This window comes from Chiloscyllium plagiosum, unplaced genomic scaffold (assembly GCF_037043375.1).
Source record: "Chiloscyllium plagiosum isolate Xiang-an unplaced genomic scaffold, Cpla_swu_hap1 HiC_scaffold_4, whole genome shotgun sequence".
Lineage (NCBI taxonomy): Eukaryota > Metazoa > Chordata > Chondrichthyes > Orectolobiformes > Hemiscylliidae > Chiloscyllium > Chiloscyllium plagiosum.
This window is the reverse complement of record NW_028270142.1, coordinates 96,813,684-96,829,664: the sequence shown is the minus strand read 5'-3', so window position 1 is coordinate 96,829,664 and position 15,981 is coordinate 96,813,684. Positions and strand designations below refer to the sequence as shown.

At 39.0% G+C, this 15,981-nt stretch overlaps 1 protein-coding gene across 2 annotated transcripts in view; it reads right to left on the bottom strand.

Annotated features, from left to right (window-relative positions):
* The window catches only part of LOC122549028 (RNA-binding Raly-like protein), a 913,629-nt gene extending 898,824 nt beyond the window's left edge, over positions 1 to 14,805 (bottom strand). The window contains exon 1 of one of the 2 annotated variants that reach the window (XM_087986498.1): positions 14,618 to 14,805. The gene's annotated coding sequence lies outside the window, so the exon portion shown is untranslated. The remainder of the gene's footprint in view (positions 1 to 14,617) is intronic. The other variant, XM_087986496.1, reaches the window with a different exon arrangement.
* Between the last annotated feature and the right edge of the window lie 1,176 nt (positions 14,806 to 15,981).

Genomic DNA, 15,981 nt, shown 5'->3' with positions numbered 1-15,981 from the left:
TTTTCATCACATGTAGACAGGGTCATTATGAATGCATTTTGCATGCTGCTTTCATTGTTCAGTCCTTTTGAGTATAAGAGTTGGGAAGTCAGGTTGGGGTTGTACAGGATGTTGGTGGGGCATCTTCTGGAGTACTATGTCCAGTTCTGATCGCCCTGTTGTAGGAAGGAAATTACTAAGCTGGAGACGATTTCAAAATGACTTACCAGGATGTTGCCGGAAATGGAGGGCTCGAGTTGTAAGGAGAGACTAGATAGGCTGGGACATTTTTCACTGGAGTGTAGAAGACTGAGAGGTGGCCTTATGGAGCTTTATAATGAGGGGTATAGAGGAGGTAAATGGCAGGTGTTGTTTTCCCTAGGGTGGGGGAATTTCAATACTTGGAGCATATTTTTAAGGTGAGATTAGAAAGATTTAAAAATGACATGGGGGCAATTTCTTTTTTTTTTACAGAGGAAGTGGATTGTGTGGAATGAACTTCCACAGGAACTGGTGGATGCAGGTATAGCTAGAACCTTAAAGAGATATTGGGATAAGTACACGAATAAGAAATGTTCGGAGGGATATCAGTCAAGCGTAGGCAGTTTGGGATAATGGTCAGCATGGACTGGTTGGATTGAGGGGTCTGTTTCAGTGCTGTCTGACCCCATGACTAGTGGCATTTAGGTATTGCTTCAAGTAAGAGTTTAATAATTAACTCAGTCTGTCCTTCAGAACCATTTTAAACAAGTGTGTGTCAGAGAGCAGATAGATTGATGTCTCCAGCAGAAACTTGGATGAACGAGGTATTTTTTCTGTAAAATTTGTTAAAAACTTCTGAATTCATTTCAAATAGACCTGACTAGAGTCATATCAAAGGATAGGTTCTCCTGAAAAAGGAGTTGTTCAGAACAGTTTAGGGAATAAGGTACTGTTACAACATGAAGACAGACAATTGAACAAAATCAGCATTTCTACCACAGTCAAATTAAAACTTTAAAAACCCTCAAAATTGACCCCATTGGTTCCAACCAGACTTTTTGAATAACCGATCCCCAGACCCTGCAAATAATCAATTTTAGACACCAGTTTATAGTTTAAACAAAAGACTCACAATTTATTAACAAACTATAACTTTAGCGGAACAGAATTAAACAAAGTATTCTAATTGATGTCTATGATGTAAACTCAAAAAAACCTTTGTTTTCAGTTCTAATCACACAAAAGACAAAGTTAAGGAATAAATTAAATAACAAAACAGGCTAAATTACTAAAGTGGTTTTCACAGTATGCTGCTTAACAGGCCTACAGGAGGTTCCCGATTTATGAATATTCAGAATGCTTGTACTTACAAGTGTGATCCCATACAAAAAAGTAAAGTCCCAACATACAACCATTTCCTGTACTTATGAACAGTTGCTTTCCATTGCCTGCCTTGTGTTCCAACTGGTGCACAAATTGACTTGCGAACAGACTCTCGAATGAAAAATCTTTGCAACTTGGGGACTATCTGTGGATAATTGCTTCTTGATTGATTTTTTGAAGATATCACGGCCACCTTTTCAGTTCACTCAGAGGAGGTCAGTGATACTCATAATTTACATTTCTCTTCTCCGAATATCCAACAGATGGTAACTGGAAGTTAGGTAGAGACCTCTCAAATCTTCATGCTGTAACATCAACAGCCAAATGGATACTCACAAAAAACATAGTCCAAATTCCAGTTCAAACTCTGGATTCTCCGTTCGACTGACCATCTCCCGACAAGGTCACAGTTACCATTCAAAATCTGCCATCTCCTTGGGTATAAGGTCTTTGCAAGCTTGCTGGATATGTACTTAGAGCCTTTTGATCAAGAACCAATCAGCAATTAACTTCCAGGCTTAGCTTCACAAACAAACAATTTTGTTTGTTCCCTCTTCTTTTATTTTAAAACACAACTGTCTGGTCATCTTCAGCTCACAGTTCTCAGCTCACAGCTCCAAACCAAAAATCACAAAATAATAATGATCAATCAGCAAGGATTCTAACAGTACCTCAGAGTAAAGGTTTCAGTTTGTGAAAACTTCCAAACCAGGAATGTTTCGTCAGAAATCTATGTTTTTTTTTAGAACTGAGAACGTCTAAGATCACGAAGGTGAGAGGATTCAAGGAAAAGACTTAATAGTTCACAGAACGGAACTGAGGAAAAAGTAGTTAAGTCCAATCTATAGCTTTGATAAAGAAGGAAAATTTAGCTGGATTTTGATTAACCGTAAAGTGATTGTGTTGGGGAGTTGATAAGACTTTGAGGTGTGTTTTGAAATCTTTCAAATTATGTTACTTTTATTTTGTTCATTTCATTTGCTAAATAAAGGTCTATTTCATTATTGAAACCAAATCTGCAGAATCGTGTGTTCAGTGAAAGACCACTGCATGACATTTTAAAAAAATCTATCAAGCCAGATTTCCTTCTACAATCTGACTTTTATAGTATTAGTATAGGATCAGAACAAATTAAATATTTTTCTATTTAAACTCATGATACAACAAATATTATGGCCTTTACTAGAATATTTATCCAATGGGAGAACCAAATGTAAAATTTCTTCATCCTTTGGACTTCTCTAAGTCAACAGTTTGCTCAAGTTAGCAAAATCTGAACTATGGCAAATGCCTTCCTGTTCTTAATCAATGCAAAATAGAATTAGATCTTAAAGCCTACTGCAAGACAGATGATTTATCTCACTAGATATTATCAGACTATGATTGTCACAGGAAATAGAACTTGTCCAACACTAGCTTCTTTTTAATACTGAACAATCTATTCCAACAATTTAGCTGTTAGTCCTTCTGGGTTTTGTCCAACTGCAAACTGAACTTTGTAGCTTTTGTCAGTTAATTGTTTGATAAGCTTAATCTATCCCACAACTCCTCAAAATTAAGACAAGGGAGCTAAGAGGCAGACTATAGCATGCATAAGAAAATCTTACATCTTTTTCTCAGGGAAAAAGTATGTTAAACCAGCGTAATTGTTCATATTAAACAAAATTCAAGCAAACAACCATGCGATGGGGCAAGAGAGGATGGGAAGTAAGAAATAGTAAGAAAAAGGGAGGAAAGAAGGGTAAACAGTTTAATTTGATAGAAACAGTGTAATTAAAGGTTTTAAGCCCTGTATATTAGAAATATAGTAACAAAATACCATTTTAAAAGTTCGAGTGTTATTTTTATAGCATTATTACTGTAGTCCTAGATTTTGTTTTAGCACTTGTTATGACATGAAAACATTTAGAATGGCCATCCAGAAAGCTCGACTATTCCTGCACTTGTTGGCAATCTCAAAGTGCAAATAAGCAAAAATATCTCCCACTCCATTTTAAGCATCATTAACATATGAAAGAAATATGGTTTGAAAACATATCATAATGTAGTTTACTGAGTCCCGAACACATGGCTTGGGATCAGAGCTGTTGTTAGGATGTATTGAGTTCTGATCCCACGATGACAGAAACACACGTTATACTTGCAGAACACAATGGACCATTTCTGCATTTCCTGGTTTATCTTGCTGCACAGGTAGCTTTTACTGAGCAAACACTGCACTCTGTAAGCAGGTCAAATGACATCTGAATCCTATCCACAGCATAGCATCCCTATTTACCGAGATTAATGAAGCTCTGCTTGAATTTGACAGGTATCAGCGTCATTCTATGCTAAATCCTGGAGGGAAAAAATGATTGCAGAACAGTAATGGAATGGCAAAATCCACACTCCATTTTAACTCTGTAACATTATTTTTATTCTTCCATGGGAATAAGCACCGCTAGCTAAACAAGCATTATTTCTATCCATAACTGCTCTCCAGAAGACACTTAAAATGTCTTTTGAACTATACTGCAGTCCATCGGTTGCAGGTACACCCACAATAACATTGGGGAGATAATTCAAGAAGTTTGGCCCATTGACAGTGAAGGAACAAAAATATGGTTTTAAATCAGGATGGTGAGTGACTTGGAAAGAAAATTGCAGGCAGTGGTGTTCTCATGCATCTGCTGACCTTTTTCTAGGTAGTAAAAGGTAGCAGGTTCAGAAGATGCTAAAGGATTTGGTATGCAAGTTGCATGTTGCATACAGTGCTTCCAGTGTACACCAATCGTGAATAGGTCACCAATAAACTTACTGTTTTTGCCTTTATGTATCAAGTTTGTGTTTGAGTGTGCTTGAAGCTACATTCAACCAGACAAGAAAGTACACCATCACACTTCTAACTGCCTTGTAGATGATGAACTGCTTTTGTGAGTTAAGAAGTGAGTTACTTGCTACAGAATTCGTAACTTCTGATCTGTTCTATATTTATACAGAGCCTGTATTTATATGGCTGGTCCAGTTCAATTTCTGGTCAACAGTGTCCCAAGGATGTTGAAGATGAAGGATTCTGCAACGGCGATTTGACTGAATGTCAAGGAACATTATTAAAATGCCTCTTGCTGAAGTCAGTCAGTGCCTCACATTTAGTGAAAAGTAGCATTTGCACCACACATCACTCCATTGTAAATGTTATGCAAGTCTTGTGGCGCATAGATTACTTCAATATCTGCAGATTCATGAATGGTATTGAAAAATTTGCAATCTCTATCCCCACTTCTGACCTTACGTTTAAAGGGAGGTAATTGGAAGAGCAGCTGAAGATGGGTAGGACTATGACACCACCCATCCTTAGGAACAGTTGTGAAGGCCCTTGTGGTGCAGAGGTAAAGTCTCTACTTCTGAGCCAGGAAGCTTGGATACGAGATTCCCCCCATCCCAGAGGTGTGTAATAAAACACACACGTAACAATTGCAAAACGCCTATCTCATAATGGGAATCTGGTTCTCAAGAAAATGCATAAGGGAATTTGGGGTTCAAATTCCCAGAGAGGGCAACTTAAGACTTGGGGCTCTTGTGGTGCAGTAGTAGTACCCCACACTAGACTAGATGACCTGCATTCAAGTCCCACCCACTCCAGAGGTGTGTCATTACATATCAGAACAGGTTGATTAAAAATATCTACAAGGACCACAGAAGGAACTCTTATGGCAGAGTAATAGGGTCCCTACCTCTGAATCAGGAGGCCCAGGTTCAAGTTCTACCTGCTCCAGAGATGTGTCATATTATTTCTGAACAGGGTGATTAAAGGAGTGTAGGTTTGCTCGCTGAGCTGTTGGCTTGATATCCAGACGTTTCATTACCTGGCTAGGTAACATCATCAGTGGCGACCTCCAAGTGAAGCCAAGCTGTTGTCTCCTGCTTTCTATTTATATGTTTGTCCTGGGGTTTGTGGTGATGTCATTTCCTGTTCGTTTTCTGAGGGGTTGATAGATGGTATCTAGATCTATGTGTTTGTTTATGGCGTTGTGGTTGGAGTGCCAGACCTCTAGGAATTCTCTGGCATGTCTTTGCTTAGCCTGTCCCAGGATAGATGTGTTTTCCCAGTCGAATTGGTGGTTTCTTTCACTCGTGTGTAGGGCTACGAGGAATCCTAGTAGCACACAAACCAACACTCTCAAACAAAAACTAACAAACTTAAAAGACCCAGTATAACCCATGGCCAAAACCAACGTCATCTACAAAATCCCATGCAAGGACTGCCACTACGTAGGACAAACAGGAAGAAAATTAGCCACCAGGATACACAAACACCAGCTAGCCACAAAAAGACACGACCCCCTCTCCCTCATAGCCCTACACACGGATGAAAGAAACCACCAATTCGACTGGGACAACACATCTATCCTGGGACAAGCTAAGCAAAGACATGCCAGAGAATTCCTAGAAGTCTGGCACTCCAACCACAACGCCATAAACAAACACATAGATCTAGATGCCATCTATCAACCCCAGAGAAAACGAACAGGAAATGACATCACCACAAACCCCAGGAACCAAATCCAGGACAAACATATAAATAGAAAGCAGGAGACAACAGCTTCACTTCACTTGGAGGTCGCCACTGATGATGTTACCTAGCCAGGTAATGAAACGTCTGGATATCAAACCTACAGCTCAGCGAGCAAACCTACACCCTAAACCTCGACCTGAGCTACAAACCTTCACAAACCTTACAAAGAAAAGGGGGATTAAACACAGAGGACCATCTGTGGGAATGTCCTGGAATGGAGATGGTTGATCCCCAATAACCACAAACCTCTTCCTTTGTGCTAGGCACAGTTCCAAACATGGAAATCTTTTCCTGATTTCCAACAACTTCAATTTTTCTGAGACTCTGATGTCATTCAAAGCCAACGGATGCCTTGATGTCAAGTGATCACTCTTATTTCACCTCTGAAATTCAATTCTATTGTCTATTCTTGGATCAAGTCTGGGGCAGATTGACCCTGACTGTACCAAAAATTAGCAGCATGTTGCTGTTAAGTGCTATTTGTTACCACTGACAGCACTTTGCTTACAAATTATACTAATTGGCCAGCCTGAATTTGTAGCTTTTTTTATATAATGGACAGGGCAGCACTGAGCAATTATCCACATTGCTGGGTCGATGTAGTATTGCAGCTGTACTGGAACAGCTTGACTAGAAAGGCAAATAGCTTTAGAGCATAAGACTTTGGTACTGCCCTAATGATGTTGTCCGTGCTCAAGGCATTTGCTGTATCTAGTGTCTTCAACCATTCTCTGACATTATGTGGTGTGAATCAAATTGTCTGAAGATTAGCGTTGTGATGTTGAGGAGCTCTGGAGGCCGAGATGGATCAACCACTCGACACCTCTCTGACTGAAGATGATTACAGCTATTTCAGCTGTCTTTTACAATGACACGCTGAGCTCCAAATCATTGAGAATGGGGAAGTTTGTGCAGCTGCCTCCTCCTCCCATTAGTTATTTAGTTGATTACTTACAGTGTGGAAACAGGCCGTTCGGCCCAACAAGTCCACACCGCCCCACCGAAGCGCAACCCAACCATACCCCTACATTTACCCCTTACCTAACACTACGGGCAATTTAGCATGGCCAATTCACCTGACCTGCACATCTTTGGACTGTGGGAGGAAAACGGAGCACCCGGAGGAAACCCACGCAGACACGGGGAGAACGTGCAAACTCCACAAAGTCAGTCGCCTGAGGCGGAAATTGAACCCGGATCTCTGGCGCTGTGAGGCAGCAGTGCTAACCACTGTGCCACCATCATTCAAGACTCAATGTGTTAGAACTGTATATAAAACCAGTTAAATCCCCCACAGTGTTGCATCATACATGTACACCAGACAACTCTCTCGCTCTGTTTGTTTCAGGTATACAAACAGAATTAAATACAAATTCACAATTAGAATATTGTGGTACTACTTTTTTTCTACAAGTTACATTTATTGATATTTTATAAATAGACAAGGTATAAAAGTAAAATGCAAGAAAGCCTCATTTATTTATTTGTGTTATATAAAAACTATGTCTATCAATACAAATCAAGAGAATTGCAGATGCTGGAAATCAGAAACAAAAAAACTGCTGGAAAAGCTCAGCAGGCCTGGCAGCATCTGTGAAGGGAAATCAGAGTTAACATTTCGGGACTGGTGACCTTTCCTCAGAAAGTCTCCAGAGAAGTCACCGTACCTGTAAATTCTGATTTCTTTCCACATATGTTGCCAGACCTGCTGAGCTTTTCCAGCAATTTCTGATTTTTCCATATGTGTTTGATGATTTGGCTTTCTTAATTTGTTGTTTTACTTCATCCTGAATTTTCCAATTCATTATGCTTTTTAAAAATGTATTTGTGTTTTCAAAGGTGATTGCTAAGGAAAAGTTAATTTCCATTTGGAAGCTAGTGTCAGCATTCTGCACGCCCCCATCAAGGTTTAGATGCAGAGTAGTTCTCACTCTACTTAGAATCCTTACAGTGTGGGAGCAGGCCATTTGGCCCAACGTGTCCAGACCGACCCTCAAAATAGTAACCCACGTAGACCCATTCCTCTACTACTCTACATATAACCCTAACTAATGCACCTAACCTACACATCCCTGAAAACTATGGCCAATTCGCCTAACCTGCACATCTTTGGATTGTGGGAGGAAACCCATGCAGACACGGCAAGAATGTGCAAGCTCCACATAGAGTTACCTGAGGCTGGAATCAAACTCAGGTTCAATAGAGGTGCTGGGAGGCAGCAGTGCTAACCACTGGGATACCATGCCGCCCTGCGTTGCTACAGTGTGCCTCAATCACTGTCACTGTAGCACCACTGTACTATGACACATTCCATTCCAGTTTCTCTATAAATCATAAGATACTGTTCCCTGAGCCAAGGTTCTCTCATGACTTCATGTTTTATTAGAAATGAAGTGGGACTCCAGACATTCATTGCATACTGGGATCTTTCACAAGCTACTAACACAGAATACTTTTATCTCAACAACATAAACTCACTTTGGATCCTGATTCAAGAAATGGTGCATTTATGTCTAACTTAGTGTATTCTCCCCATCTCATTCGTATTTACTCTATTGTAATTCCCATCAAGACTTAAAAATTTGAACTTTCAGTTAATGACTGAAAAGATCATACAAGGCTTTATGTTTAAAGATATTTACGATACAAACTAAATGCACTGACTAAACATTATTACAAGACAAAAATTAAAATCTCCCACTGCAGTTAAACTTCACTACATCCTTTAAATGGATTCTTCATTCTCCAGCAACAGTCCAATGGTAGTCGAGTGCAGTTTCCTTTTCCATCCAAATAACTTCAAACTGATTTTATAGAAAGGGATGAATTGGGGATCACAACCTCAAGCCTTAATCTTCTCGCTTTGTTGTTCGTAAGCATGGTGTACAAGCTCCCATCTATATCCTGTGTTATACAATAGAGACACCTACTACCTCCATGTCTTTGCTCTCTATATCTCAGATTTTTGCAGTATGACACTGTCTATGAGATTCAGCCATTTTTATAGGACAACACACAACCTGATCCTACAATGGATGCCTAGAGAGATATTTTCTAATCAACCTGTTCAGAGACAATATTACATACTCTGGAGAAAGTTGATTTCCACAAGAGCCCTAATTCAGTGAATCAATACATTTCAATAGATATTTTTAACCAAATCTATTTAACACACGTCTGCAGAGGGTGGGATTCAAACGCAGGCTTCCTGGCTCAAAGGTAGGGAGCTACCACTGCACCACAAGTGGCTTCCTATAGGTTTGCATTCTTTACAAGGCTCCAAGTGTCTCAACCACTGGCCTCCACATGCTGCCCAAGCCAATGTCTACAGTATTAAAATATCGATATTTTAATCAACCTGCTTAGACGTATAATGGCACACCTCTGCAGCAGGTAGGACTTCAATTTGGGTCTGTTGGCTGAGAAGTAGGGACAGCACCACTGCGCCACAAGGGTAATTTCCTATAGATATTTTATTTTCAACTTATTAATGGCACACCTCTGGATCAGGTGAACTGTGAGCCGAGGCCTCCTGGCTCAGAGGTAGGGACACTATCACCATCACAAGTGACTTTTTTCATTTTTATAGATTTTTCTGCCACCAAATTAGCAGCGGCAAGTTTTACCTATTAACTGGCTTCCTTCTTTTATATCTAGCTATCCTTTAGTACCCCCTCCCAACTCAAAAATTCAATTTTATCTTAAAATGAACCAGAGAGTTTAAAATATAATGGTTGTATAAAGCCTGATATTCTAAACGCTTCCCTGGGAGTTGGGAGGTCATTCACCATCAACACAGCTGTTCCGAACATGGTTGACAAATATCTTGTACCTTACGCTAGTAAAACAGTAGGGCTTTTGCCCAAAACATTGACTTTCCTGCTCCTCGGATGCTGCCTGACCTTCTGTGCTTTTCTAGCACCATACTCTTGACAGTAAATCACCAAGGCTTGCTATCAAAACAGGTGATAAAAGGTCACAACTCTTTCATTCCTCTATCTTCCCCAAAATTTTGAACACTGATCCAAAACTTTTAAACTTTGTATTTATAACAAAACTCCTCTTCCTTTCTAGTACAATGTTCTTGCTTGCTTGCTTTTGACCCAGAGATGTCTCCTTATACCTCATGCTAAAACAGAAGTTTCTTTGAACTGAAAGCTCTACAGAAATGCTGAAATACAAGTGGGATCCAGTTGCATACATTTTCACATCTTCATTCAGATGTAAAATTCTGTCACTCAATCAACTTGAGACCATCCTTTTACTATAAAACCAGAATCCTTTTCGAAGAGTTGCCACATTTATTACTGTTCTCAGTATGCCTCAGTCACCTTCAGAACAACTGCCATCTGGTCTGACAGTCTAACAAGATTGTTCTGTTTGGAGCAGCTTTGCCTCTGGTTACCTGTTATCTATACAACTCACAAGTCGCTATCCCTTGTCTCTGTTTCCTATTAATCCTTGTTAAATACATTGCAGCTTCTTCTGACCTTTTCAAGGATTAGTGTAACCCCTTCGTGGTTCACTGGCATATGAATTAGGTTTAATAATGCAAATGTCAATTTATAAATTCAAGATATTACATTTTGGATTTCTTTTACTGGAAAGTTCAAATTAAAGTTATTTTCTTCAATCACAAATCTATCTTAACCAGTAATGAAAAATGTATGATAGTAAATGTTCTCATCCACTGACTTAAAACAAATGACTGTCAATTTAATATTTTTCATTTTGTGATACCCAAGACCAATATTATCCCCAATGATTCTCAGCTGAAGTAATGATTCGCACTATTTTGCTTGAAAATTTTCAGCTTAATTCACACCCTGCCAAGTTGTCTTAGATAAAATCATTTCAGATGAGACTCCTTTATTCTTCATTCTTCTCACTTTGACGTTTGTAGAGTGAGGCAATATGATCTTCATGCTTCAAACAGTGCATTACCTTAATTCATAATCAAACAATGCTGTAGACTAAGAAGTAAATAGTTCCAATCCAGTTTGAACTTCATTTTAGTTGGCATTTTTTCCTAACTGTATCGTAATCTTAATATCCAAGTTCACCACCTCATCAGTGTTTCGGCAGCTTTAAAATATATTTCCTTACTACATTTTTAGGATTGCAATAATCGGCAAGCATTCTTCAGCAGTTGACATCCGTGTAGGTTAAGCACATCTATATTACTGTAAGGCAAATCAAGAATGTTATTCTTTCACTGTTGTTAGGTCAACAATATAACTCAAAATCAGTATGTTGCACAATTTGCAAGTGGCACTGAAACAAAATATTGCAGATGCTACAGTCTGAAGTAAAATAAATACTGTAAAACCTCGGCAAGTCTGGCATCATCTGTGCAGAGAGCAGAAACAGTTAAAGTTTTGAGTCCAAACTGACTTCTCTTCATAACTGTTCTGAGGAACAGTATGTTTGAATTCCAAATGGTAACTATTTCTCCACAGATGCTGCAAGACATGTTACTTTTCTCGGCACTGTTTTACATCGGTTTCCCTTCTTCTGGGTGGAGGTCTTGGGTTTGGAAGACACTGTTGAAGCAGTCTTGCTGAGTTGCTGAAATGCACTTTTTAGATGGTCCATAGTGCTGTCACTGTGCAGAGTGGTGAATGCATAAGGTGGCTGATGGGTGGCAATTAATGGTGTCCAGCTTCATAGTATCCACAGTGTTGCTGAAGCCACATGCACCCAGGTAAGTGGAATGAGTATTCCCAGACTCTGACTATTCTTCGTAGCCACAATATTTATATAGCTGATCTAGTTAACCATCTGGCCAATGACAACCCCCAATATTCTGATGGTCAAGGATTCAGCTATGCTAATGCTACTGAATGTGAAGGAGAAGTGGTTTACATTTATCTTTTCTTAAAATTGAATATTTAATCACAATAGCAGACTGTAGCAATACTCATTCATTCGAGTGTTTTTTTTCTCTCAGCCACATTTGTTCATCTTGATTTTCAGAAGTACTTTGGAAAACTTTTGTGGCTTATCCCAGATTATACCTCTCGTCAAACACTACGTCCCATATAAAATCAGTATGTCTATGTGAACCTGACCTCCCTTAGTCTGTTGGCATTTAGATCCTTAAGTAAGAACTTTTTACAAAATGCATTAATTTACATTTTAGCAATATGTCATACTTATTATGATGAACACCTGCAATATCTACAGTTGGCTTTATTATTCCCCCAAATCATAGGACTGGAAATGTAATTCAGTGTTAATTTATGGTATTTACAAAAGAGAAAATAAAGTATTCAGACTTCACCAACCTTAGCTTTGCCTAAAAAAGGAAATGTTTAACCAAATCTATTCCTTGAATTTAACAATTTAAGAATGTCACTTTGTTTACTGCATCATGGTAACAGCTAATGCAAGCACCATACAATAACTTCTGAATGACACTGTCCTCGTGGAAACCATTTGGGTTTTTTTTTAAATATATAGCATTCACGTTGTCAGTATAACACTAATGTAACAGTACCTCAGTTTGTGTGATGTTACTATGGCAGTTGCTATATATACCAACACTTCATCTTCAGGTATGAAGATAGGTGGCTTTTGATGAACAGTCAAGAATTGGCTTGATGCTGTGCTGTTTGAAACATTCAGCAGCATCAATACACTACAAATGGAATAACTTGACCACATACTGATGTACTTAAACACAACTGTTTCAAACCATTTGTAGATCAGTTGCAACCTCAACAATAACACTGAAATGCAGAAAATGAATTTTATCTTCAAAGTAAGATCACATTCTGCAAAAACCAATTTAGCTTGGCTGATTCTAATTTTTTTTTTTACAGTTGTGAATTCCAAAGCAATCCTTAGTGAAAAATATATATACACCAGTAGATGCTTTGACTGTTCCACAACCTCCAAAAAGATTGTTTAACAACTAGTCAATTTCTATCTAATCAAATGCTGTTTACAATGACTGCAGTATGATTTTAAATCTGGATTTGCGAATCCTGTGATAACTAATGTGAATCATTTGCTCAAGCAGTGTATAGAACAGAGACGTAAATGGTTTACGAACCAGCGAAACTAGAGGTAACTGAAGCTAGCAGCTTTTTTTAATGGAGTGTGGGGGGGGGCGTCGTCAAAGATAAGATAAACTATGTTTGAATAGTAAATCTTCTCTGTAGTGTCTGCAGAAAGCAAAAAATAGGTGCCAGGCTAATCTTCGTGAAGATAGCTGTACAGGGTCAAATACTTATCTTTTAAATCCGACTAGATTTTTTCTTTCCCTACCATGTTACTGAAAATTTGACGTTGAAGATTTGACTGATATAATAGATTCGCGCCAAGTGGGAAGGCTCAACAACCACTGTTGAGAAAATATTGAAACTTTCTAAACTTCTGCAATATTAAATGGACTTATTATCCCCTCACTTGGAGCGCTCCTCTCCATATAATCATCGAATTTTGGACTGCTATACTCCCGGCCACGTTATTTAAGGAACACACACCGAACCGTACTGTTTCCAATGAAATCACTGGTAATTAAAAAAGGGAGAACGTGCAACTCCAGTATATGACCAGCTGAGTGCACATATAGGTAATGTCAAACATTGCAATGCATCGCTGTCGTTTGGGACATCTGACCACCTTTACTTACATTGTAGTAGCACTGTTAGAAACATGATGCACTGACTTCTCAACACTGCTCCCAGAAGCTCTTCATCGGAAAGCATCAAGTCTCATTCAAGCAATTTAATGAAATCATAGTAATATTCGGCAGCAATACCGCAAACAAGATTCTATGTATCAGGCAGATCAGACATAACGCGACATGCTCCTATAGTGCAATGGACCTGTTTGGCAGACTAATCACTGAGGAAAACATTAAATAAAACACACGTTATTTACTTTATCAATATTTTATTCCCAACATTTCTGATGACATTGGTTATTGGCCCTGAAGTAAGTACCTTTGCTGAAGTGTCGATGTGCCTTCTGTAAACCGTATATACAATAACGTACTTCATTTGCCCCTCAAGAACTTCCACAGCCATCCACAACTTTTTTGTTTTTTTTGGGGGGAGTGGGGTTGAATTAACTATATTTTGTAAAAATTCAACAACTGGAAAACAGATCTGTCTTTTTGCAAAAAAAAAAGCAACCGTCCGAAATAAAGTACACCTTTAGGAAATTTATTTCAAGAAAAAAAAAGCAACAAGCTGCAAGAAAAGTTCCCCGTTTTTTGAAAAAAAAATGCGTTGTAGGAAAGTCTGCAAAACACTTTTGCTGTTGTTGACAATTAAAACTTGCTTCAGATCGTGCTTTTGGTAGCTTGTCACTTCAGCTCAACCAAGCGAAGCACACAAATTGTGTCAATACCGGTATGGAAAAATACACCAATAAAGCTTTGCAAATAGAATCAGTACAATAGGAGTCTTTTCTTGAAAAAAAAACTACCGCTATGCATGCGTATTGAAAAAAAAAACTCGGGGGGCTGGCAACAGTAACAAAAAAATTACAAAATATACACAGTTCCTTTTTTTGCCAATGCCGTCACTGACTTAACACTATACAGCATGCAAGAACTTATTCCGCAAAATAGAATTTATAAACCATGCTTCGTAGGCACAATTTCTTTCGATCTTTGATTTGTTTTTAAAAAATGTAGTTAAAAAGGAATGAAAATGACAAAAAAAAAGCACTGAAAAATTTCAGATAGTAAAAAAACCTACTCACCGAGCGGGAAAAATTCAAGAGAGAGAGAAAAATACTGAAGTTTGTAATATGGCGGTGGAAGAAGTAATGAAGCACCCTCAGCCTCAGGCAAAGGCACGTGATCCGAAACAGCCTGCTCCCAGCAATGCCCAAAAGGATGTCAGAGGCACAAATCCACCCCCAGTTCCCCCTACCTCCCCTACCACCCAAAATCAAAGATCGGCCCAATTCATCTGCCTCAAACCCAAGTCTGTCCAAGCTGCCTCGGCTTCAACCCCGGCGTTTTACACCCGCTCCCTTCCCTCACACTGCAATCGGCATGTCCCCTGGAAAAGCGAGCAGCGCATCCCTAAAAATCATATGGTGCAGTCCACTTGGGTTACCGGGAGACTGTGGGGTGTAGGAGAGGAAGTGTCTGAGGGTGGGAGTGGTGGCAGCATCCAGGGGGAAAGCGGGGTGGGAGCTCCAGTGACGGATGCTGCAACCCACTCCGCAAATACCTGTGAGAGAGGATCATTTTCACTGGACCGTCCACCCACACATTGACAGGCATTTGGGATTTTCAGTTGGTCGGAGCCATATAAATCAGTCACGTATTTTATTTCTTCTTCTCTCTCTCTTTCGGAAAAAAAATCTTACTTGCGGGCGGTTTATTTACTTATTAAATCAGTTTTAATCGAAAGCATTGACTGCCAGCCTTTACGTGGGAATAATTAGTTGTAAGCGGATGTTGACGGGCAGGAGTAACACGGACGTAAGTGGCGACATTCTCTGTCCGGCTGGTGGAGCGGTGTGTACACGCACTTCAAGGAAATGACTGTTGAATTTTTTTAGATAAGAAAAAATCCTTTTTGATTGGATTTTAAAATATTGAACATAATGTATTTCACACTCTCCGCCTTCCTACACATTTCTGATGGTCTACAGCCAGAATATGGCACATGTACGGCAACAAAAATGCTTTTATCAAAAAAAAGGACAGTTAAAACATTAAAGGATAATCCTGGGCAGCTTTCACCTGTAAATCAAAGAAAACTTTCATCGGTCCCCAAATTAAGTGTTCGGTAACAAGAGCATGCAGTTAAAGCTATAGAAATTTGTCTTGCTCAGACCTACTTTTGAATCAGAATCGTAATTGTACCGCAACACAAAGCACAGATCATAAATGCGTAATTTAAAACAACATGAGAATATCATACAGAAGGCCAGAAAGACAGTGGTTTTATCAGCTTTCCTATAATCTCGTCGTGATAACATACTAATTAGATTCCGGACATGAAGGCAATGGCATGATTCTCACCATATTTCCTCCATAACAGATGCACTTTTATATCATCTCCTTGGCTTTGTCATCCATTACTATATATTATTAAGAATGTCTTATA